Source organism: Formica exsecta, unplaced genomic scaffold, assembly GCF_003651465.1.
Source record: "Formica exsecta isolate Colony F162 unplaced genomic scaffold, ASM365146v1 scaffold474, whole genome shotgun sequence".
Classification (NCBI taxonomy): Eukaryota; Metazoa; Arthropoda; class Insecta; order Hymenoptera; family Formicidae; genus Formica; species Formica exsecta.
This window is the reverse complement of record NW_021851977.1, coordinates 15,220-24,932: the sequence shown is the minus strand read 5'-3', so window position 1 is coordinate 24,932 and position 9,713 is coordinate 15,220.

Genomic DNA, 9,713 nt, shown 5'->3' with positions numbered 1-9,713 from the left:
TAGATTATTTTATTAAATGAGTTGAGGCTTTTCCATTGAAACAATATTAGAGCCAAAACAATAGCAAAAGCTTTTGTGAATTAAATAGTTTTTCGTTATGGTATTCCTTTGAAGGTTTATATTCTGATTAGGGAAAAAAATTTTGAGTTGAGAGCTTTTCAGGAAATAATTTATTGGACATAAAAAAAATTAGGACGATTGCCTTACATTTTCAGTCGAACTGGCAAGTCGAGGGTCATTATCAGACAATTTTAAATTATTTAGCGAAATTTATTTCAGATAATCAGAGAGACTGAAATCGCTGAATTCTTACTTCGTTAGCTTATTGATCGTCGGAACATGAACCCACTAGTTACTCTCCGGCAGAATTGTATTTCGTTCAAGATTTAAGGTTGCCGTTAGATTTCCTACGACAAAGTCCTTCGGATTGTAAGGGAGTAAATTCGATTAGAGGTTACGTTCAAAAATTAAAAGAAAAATTAGAAGTTCATAATAGCGCCAGGCAATGTTTAAATTTTCAATCACTTCGAGCTAAAATTTGTTAGGATTAAAAGATCAGATAGGTACATTTTGATGAAGGACAGGATGTTTGTTTTTTCAATATGCGAAGAATAAAAGGAAGGGCTCCTAAGTTGCAAAATAATTGTATTTAAGGACCCCTATAGGATAATTAAAAAAATTATTGTTAGTAATGTTGTTTATGGGATTCGAAAATCAAATAGATATCAGAATAAAGTTCATGCCGATAGGTTGGTTCCTTACTATGAAAGATTAGTTATAAATTAAAGTAAATTTGAGAGAGAAACTTGAAATCCGATAAAAAATTAACATTTATATTGGATGATTGCATAAGTTCGTGCCCGAACGGGCACGAACTTATGCAATCACCTGATATTTAGATAATTATAAATAATTTAAATAAAATGATGTTATTAAGGTATTTTGGTATTTGTTTTATTGATTTTTTTCGTTGCAGAATTTTGAACGAGTAATTCTTGGTTTATGACTTTTTTATGTCAGATTATTGTAAGTGCCTTAAAAATCGTGGCGACCGTTACGAGGACCACCCTGTATAATTAAAACAATAACAATCACTGAAAATCACAATGTAAATTCCTCGGGTATTATCTTTTGGTATACATTTTGTAACGCTCCGCTTTCGCGAGGCGGAGACAGGACAGCTCGGTCGGGATCCGGGGCTCGAGAAAGGGTAGCGAGACACGAATATGTTATTGTTAAAATATATTTTATTGTACTTTAAGTTGTAGGGCGTACAGTGAGCGTGTGAGTGTATCAGATGTGTGTGTGTGCGCGCGTGGATGTATGACAGATATGTGTGTGAGCGTGTGAATGTATCAAAGATATGTGTGAGAGCGCGTGAATGTATAAAAGATGGATATGTCAACGTGTGGTCGCATAAAAGTGTATCGCTGTATACAGTGTGTGTGTATTTTGTGCGCGGACGGTGATGCATGCAATGCACCGCGGTCACTCGGAGTGTTTGCCGGTATCTCGAACGCGCGATTGATTATCTATAATAAGTCGCGCGGCGCGGATTCGGCAGGAGCCGCTACTTATTGGGTCGTAGGCCGAGCGGACGGTAATTTCGGTAGCGCCGGTGGGCGGTCCTTGGGCGCGTATGTGCGTGATATTGATTTCGCACGTCGATCGGTGTCGCGGTAGAGGTGCGGGTCGTCCCTCGGCGCGGGACTTATTGCTCCGTAATAATGGCGAGTCCGGTTTGCTTACGCTGGTCGTGTTTGTCGGTATCTGCGGATAATTGACTAGAATCGATTGTTTGGATCGCGGTGTTATTCGTGCGGAATAGGGAATGCAGCGGCTGACGAGGACACCCGTCCGTGGTGGAGAACTCCCCACCACGTGAGTAATGCCGGTGCACGCAGGCGGTCGGAAAATCGTGACGTGCCGAGAACTCCCGGCGGGGTCGAGAACGCCCGATCCCGTTTGCCTCTAACTCGTGATTTTGCAAGGATTGCTCTTAGAGATGTCGCAAACTCTCGGCGGAGGCTGAGTACTCCCAACCCCGTTTTCTCTCTTAGAAGCGTTTGTAGGATCTCGGATATTTCCAGGCGCCTTACTGGCTCTGGCGGTTTCGGAAGATCTGGTCTCGAGATGCTAAAACGCGCTCTATTTATACTCGATTTTGGCGCGCGCGTTTGCGTATTTCGTTAATTGTTTTAACAGAACTTATTATCGTTGAACCGGCGCGCGCGACTCGGGTATATTCGGTATCGGTCGGTCGATACCCGAGCACGGCACCGGCTCTCGGCGGCTTCACGCGCCTAACGGTTGTTTGATTGCGCGTTTATTTATAATTTAAAAATGGGCGCTCAGCGCCTCCGCATTTTGCCCGACCTGTGTTTGTCGGGCGGCGGTCTTCCGGCGGATCGGCGGCCGGGTAACGGTGGAGGGATGCATCGTTACAAAAAAATAAAAAAAATAAAAAGTTGTCTTGTAGACGTTCACGTGTCCCCTCCCCCTTTCTAAAATAATTAAAATTATCTCGTAGACGTCCACGCATCCCCTCCCCCTTTTTAAAATAATTAAAATTATCTCGTAGACGTGCACGCATTCCCTCCCCCTTTTTAAAATAATTAAAATTATCTTGTAGACGTCCACGAGGCCTCTCTTTTTTCCATAGACACCTGTGGTGGGCATGGCCAGACAGACACACAGCAGGGGGTCGGGCCAGGGGTGGGGGTTTGTTGTGTCTAGCTATAGTGGCCCCTATACTTCTCTAAGGTAATTAAGTAAAAATATCCGTTTAATTGAGGATTGTTTGTCTCGATTGTGTGATAAATCTGTTTTTGCTCTGTTAGACTTGAAAGATGGATTTTATAATATTAAATTACATCCAGAGGTTACTAAATATTTTGCATTTGCCACACCGGATGAGCAATTTGAATACACAAGATTACCTTTCGGTTTTTGTAAAGCTCCGGTTGAGTTTCAAAAAAGACTGGTTCAAATTTTACAACCGCTTATCAGAGAGGACAAAGTCATTGTATACATCGATGATATTTTAATACCTTCTTTTTCAATAGAAGATAATTTGTTTACACTGAAACAAGTACTAGTAGAACTCAAGAGATACAATTTTCGATTGAATTATAATAAATGTCTCTTTCTAAAAACAACCATCGAATATTTAGGATATATCATTACAAAACATGGAATAACTCTCAGTTCCCGGCATGTTGAAGCCGTTAAAAATTTTCCTCAACCTAAAAAAATAATAGAGGTTCAAGGATTTCTTGGTTTAACCAACTATTTTAGAAAATTTATTGTAAACTATGCTACTATAGCAAAACCACTTAACAATCTTTTACGAAAATCAGTTATATTTGATTTTGATGCTTATTGTCGATCAGCGTTTGAATCTTTGAAAAACAGTTTGATTTCTTTTCCGGTATTAAGTATTTATAACCCCTTTTTGAACACTGAAATTCACACAGATGCTAGCGCCATTGCAGTGGCCGGTATTTTATTACAAAAGCAAAAAACAAATCTTTGGGCACCGGTAGCCTATTATAGCCAGACAATAAATCAGGCTGAAGCCAAATATCATAATATATCATAATATCTTTTTAATTGGAAATGCTAGCCATTATTAAAACTATTGAGAGATTCCATATTTATTTATATGGACTTGAATTTACTATCATTACGGATTGCCATGCGTTAGTACACGCTGTTAACAAACCTAACATTAATCCAAGGATAACGCGATGGATTCTTAAACTCCAGAACTGTAAATTTAAAATAATACATCGCGATGGAGGGAAAATGGCGCACGTTGATGCATTAAGCCGTGCTGTTAGTTTAGTAGAAATTCTTCCTCTCGAAAAGGAATTAGGGTAATTGTTTCGAATAAGGCCTTTTCTGAATTTTGGGAAATATGATTGAATCTCTCGGTAAAACTCTTTGTTGTGACCCCAACAGTGATAATCATTCAGGAGAGCCCGACCCCCATCACGCCCACCCCCCAAAAAACGAAAAACCTCAAAATTACCGAAAATTAGGTAATTATGTACTATAAAGTTCACTCCACAACCAAACTAAATTTTAGTTTTAAATCAGCAATAGGATTGGGTTAGGTTATATCTTACGGCAGTGGCGCCCCCCGAAGGGGGGGGGGCGGAACCTACTGCGTCCGCGCATACACTTTTCCATCCACACAATAATTTTGGGGTGGACCTCGCTTTGCTTTGTAACCCATACAGCACTGAAGCTTGCAACAACATTGCTGCAACATTGCAATATTGCATATTGCAGTGTAATGTTGCAGAAATAATGCAAAGACATTATTTTACAATATAACTTTAGCAATGTTACAGCAACATTCCGAAAATATTACAAAATAAGTATTCGATAATCGCTAGTTCATTCGTTTACCGCTATGCGGCGCATGTTGTGTTATCTATTCCGCATTTAATTTTTAGTCACGATGATTATATAAAGTTTACAAAGAGCGGCTAGTAAGATTAAAGATATAATAAATATTTTTATTAGTTTAAGTGTTGTATGATATGACCTTAACACAGGTATAATTTTGTTATTATAATACAGAAAATCTATATACACACTAGATCCTGACTCTTATAGGCCTAATTTCTTATTATTTTTTTCATATGTAAGGATATTATCGTCGATAAATATACATAAAGTATTATTGCATATATATTATGTTGCTACGTTGCTGCAATATTATATTGCAATATTTCTGTAGGCGGACATTTTATCGTTGCTGCAATATCATAACAACATTGCAGCAATATTTTGCAATGTTGCAATCTTGCAGAAAAATGTTGCTGCAATGTTGTTACAATCTTGCGGTGCTGTATGGGAACGTATATGCGTGGACACAATGGGTTTCGCCCCCACCCCTACGGGGGGGCTTCACTTCCGGAGGATATAACCTAACCCAAACCTATTCCTGATTTAAAACTAAAATTTGATTTGGGTTAGGTTATATCTTCCAGAAGTGGAGCCTCCTCGTAGGGGGGTCGGAACCCACTGTGTCCACGCATATACTTTACAAAGCAAAGCGAGGTCCACCCCACAATTGTTGTGCCCCCCTACGGGGAGGCTCCACTTCCAGAAGATATAACCTAACCCAAACCAAATTTTAGTTTTAAATCAAAATGAGGTTTGGGTTAGGTTATATCTTCTGGAAGTGGAGTCCCACCGTAGGGGGGGGGGCGGAACCCGCTATGTCCATGCATATATTTTACAAAGCAAAGCGAGGTCCACCCCACGACTGTTGTGTGAATGAGAAAGTGTATGCGTGGATGCAGTGGGTTCCGCCCCTCCTACGGGGAGGCTCCACTTCTGGATGATATAACCTAACCCAAACCAAATTTTAGTTTTAAATCAGAAATAGGTAATTATCTAATTTTGGGTAATTTTTGGGGTTTTTCGTTTTTTGGTGGGAGGGGCTGATGGGGGTCGGGATAAAAAAACTGATTATCACTGTTGGGGTCACAACAAAAAGTTTTACTGAGAGATCCGACCATATTTCTCAAAATTCAAAAAAGGCCTTATTCGAAACAATTACCGGAATTAGAATACAAACAGTTACAAGATCCTAAAATTAAAAGAATAGCTAAAGATCTTGAATTTGTAGATCAGAAAAATTTCAATTAATCAATGGTCTTGTCTTCAGAAAAAGTATAGGTAAACCTCGCTTCATGGAATCCTTGATCTTAAATATAATTAGAATTTACCATGACAAAATGGCTCATTGTGGAGTCGAAAAAACAATACAAGGTATTGGTAATAATTATTGGTTTCATACTGTGCGAAGAAAAGTTCAAGCATACATTGATAACTGTATTACATGCTTAATGGCTAACTCAACTGCAAATTCTCGAGAAGGAGATGTGCAGATTACTGAAACTCCATCAACACCATTTGAGATAATCTATATCGATCATTTTAGTCCTATAAAAGAGTCCACTAATAATTTCAAACATATTTTAGTAGTTATTGAAGCCTTTTCTCGATTCACTTGGCTTTTTCCGGTTAAATTTACCACCTCAAGTGAGGTAATCAAACATTTGTCATTTTTATTTAAAAATTTAATATGTCCAATAACTTTAATTTCGGATAGAGGAACAGCATTCCCTTCACAAGAGTTTGCAAATTTCATTAACTCATACAAAATTAAACATCATTTGGTTGCTGTCGCTGCACCTTGGGCCAACGGCCTAGTAGAAAGAGCTAATAGATTTATAATATCTTCTCTTAAAAAAGTCGTTAGTAATCAAGTTAATTGGAGCAATCATATTGTTATGATTCAATATGTGATAAATAATTCGTACCACTCATCAATTAAAACATCTCCGGCTAAAATGCTTTTTGGCATTCATCAGCGTTTACATATCGATGTTGAATTGGTTAAATGTTTGAATGACATAGCTAAAGTTGATTTAAATAAAAATAAAAATAGTAATTGGGATATCGCTCAAGAATCAACCAGAAAAATTAAAGAATATAATAAATCTTACTACGATGTAAAGCATAAAAAACCTCGGTATAAAGAAGGAAATTACGTTTTTATTAAAGACTCAGCAATTAAGCAAGGAGAAGATAAAAAACTTAAAGCTAAATATAAAGGTCTATATAGAGTTGCTAAAGTTTTAAATAAAAATAGGTACGTAAGAAAAGATATTCCAGGTTTCAATGTAACAGCAAAGCCGTACGACTCAATCTTATCTTCTGATCGTATGAAACCTTGGACCAAACCCGTTGATCATGTATCATAATGTATATACTATAATTTAAGTACCTTTGTAAATTCTCATTTAGGTTAAGAGGCCGCTAGAACATACTGTTTAATTGTATGCTTAAAAATTAGATCTTCCTAATTTACATTAAGATGCATTATTTTCTATTAACGTTTTATTTCTTCTCGTATGTAAGTATATCTCAATAGCCCCTACACATTTTATCTAAAATGGTTAATTACCATTAGTGTAACTGTATAATTTCCTTTCATTTTATTTGGTTGTTTATGTTTATTAACGGTATAATTTAATTCAGATACAATTTAATCTGGTCATGCAGACTGACTGTTTTACTTTATAATATTATATAATTTATTCTCCCCTCACCTGATCTCACATAATTGTAAGCAGTATAGTTTACTGATATATATGTTATTTTATTTTTAGTAATCTTTGATATTAAAGATCCAAAGTTTTTGTATCCACTATGTCTATTATAAAAATACATTAAATGTATCTAGTTTTAAGGTAGTTTTTAGTGACATCGTTAAGATATTTAATCTTTCATTTATTCTTTTGTTTAATAATTGATATTCTATTAACTTTATATATGAAACATATAGTTTGTAATTTTATTATCTAGCTTTATATCAATGAAATATAAAATATCGAAGAAAAACTTTTAATTTTGAGAATTTTCGCGGTGCATTTAGAAAAGTATTGTCTTATTATTATATTTGGGCATTCTTACATACGGACGCTCCTGAGACGAAGCGTCGCGCTCCTTAGTTACGCGTATCTGGCAACTCGTTGCTAACGCACGAGCGGTGAGTGGGGGTCAATAGGAGTGAGCCACGGAATCGGGCCGAAACGTGCAATCCCACACTGCTGTAAATCAAATTAAAAAATTTGAACTTGTCAACGATATCTCCATAAATGTACATAGTATCGAGAAAAAGAACATTATCCCGATACATATTAGTGAGCCAAAAAAAGCATAAGAATCAAAAATAAACATGTCAACTTGCTGTACATGGAAGACAACAACGTTGGATATTTCTCGTAGATCAAGAATTTATCCCGACTCGTGAGCTCGCAATTGAACAAACATAATAGTCAAAAATATATTTGCGATTGATACATATATTAAATATAATGCATTGTAGAAATCTTTGAAGAAAGATAAAAAAATTATTTTTTTTTACAGATGTTTGTGCTACTTTGGTTCAGGCGATAAGTTGCAGTCGATGGACTATCGAGAAGTGAAGGATTGCGCTATCCGATTACCAAGCGATAAGGACAAGTGGCTCACGTTCAACAACTTTAATTGGAAAGGGCGGCTTTCATTCGTGGTGTACGCCGATTTGGAGTGCGTTTTGGTAAAGACGGATAAGAACGAGGAAGAAAAAAAATTTATGCTAGTACCATAAAGTATTTAGTATTACATATTATGTATATTGCTCGTACGATGATTTATTATTCACGAATCAGTCCTGCTGCAACATCGACGTCATAGTTCACCGAAGAACTAAAAAATTTAGCACTGCGTATAAAGACTACTTTATCTGCTAATGTCCATATGGTAAATTCAACACGAGAAGAACGGGAAAAATTTCATAACGCAACGCATTATTATATGCATATGCGAGAAACCATTCGTGCAAGATGATACATGCGTATGCGATTATTGTCACCTGACCGGACGGTACAGTGGTCCCGCGCATTCAAATGGTAATCTAAATTTTAAAGATTCTTTTTACATTCCCATAGCTTTTATAATTTATCAGGTTACGACATTTTCATTATCAAAGAAATAGCTGCAGCGTTCAAAGGGGGAATCGAGTTACTTCCGATAACAAAGGAAAGATATATATTATTTATGAAAAATGTTAAACTTACAGATGATAAATCGAGAAATCATATTAAATTGCGTTTTATCGATTCGTATAAATTTTTTACAATCAATCTCGACAAATCGGCATCATTCTTGAATAAGGATAAACTCAAAATTTTAAACTTACTCTGAATTTTAAAATTTACCGACTGAAAAGTTCAATTTATTAAGGACGTCTTTCCATATAAATATATTGACTGCGGCGACAGGTTGCAAAGTATATGTTTACCGCCGAATTATTTTACAGTTCCTTAATCGGTGACACGATATCAGAGAACGATTACGCGCACGCCGAGAATATCTGGAAGCGGTTCTCCCTTCGCTAGGCGAATATAGCAATTTGTATTTAAAAATTGATGTCTTGTTATTAGCAGACATTTTTGTAAATTTCCGCGATAGTTGTATTAAAAGTTATGGGCTCCATCCCGCGTATTACTATACTCTTCTCATTGTCAGATACATGTGGGACGCCATGTTAAAGCATACAAATATTACGTTCGAATTGCTTACATATATCAATATAGTTATGTTTATCGAACGCGGAATACGCGGCGGTTTGAATGTATTTTGAATGTTCCAACAGGTACGCGCATGCTAATAACAAGTACATGCAATCGTACGATCCATCGAAACCTTCATCGTATCCCATGTACTTTGATGTAAATAATTTGTACGGATGGGCAATGCGTCAGCCTTTGACTTATACAGATTTTTGATACGACGACGACATATCCAATTTTGATGTATCATCAATCGCGCTCAATTCGCCTACAGGCTACATCCTTTAAGTAGATTTAGAATATCCGCAACATCTTCACGATTTGCACACTAACCTACCGTTTTGCCCGACACGCAAACCACCCGGTAAGCGGCAGGACAAAGGCTGCTCGCAGCCTTAAGGTGGGTATACATCTACGAACGAACGCCGAACGAACCACGAATGCGAACGTCTTGTGAAATGTCTTGAATGTCTTTCTCGCACAAATTGTCTTTGATGTACCGCCTCATGAGGGAATCGATCCGAATGCGAATCGAACTGTTGGCATTCGCTTTGGCGTATATATCTGCTG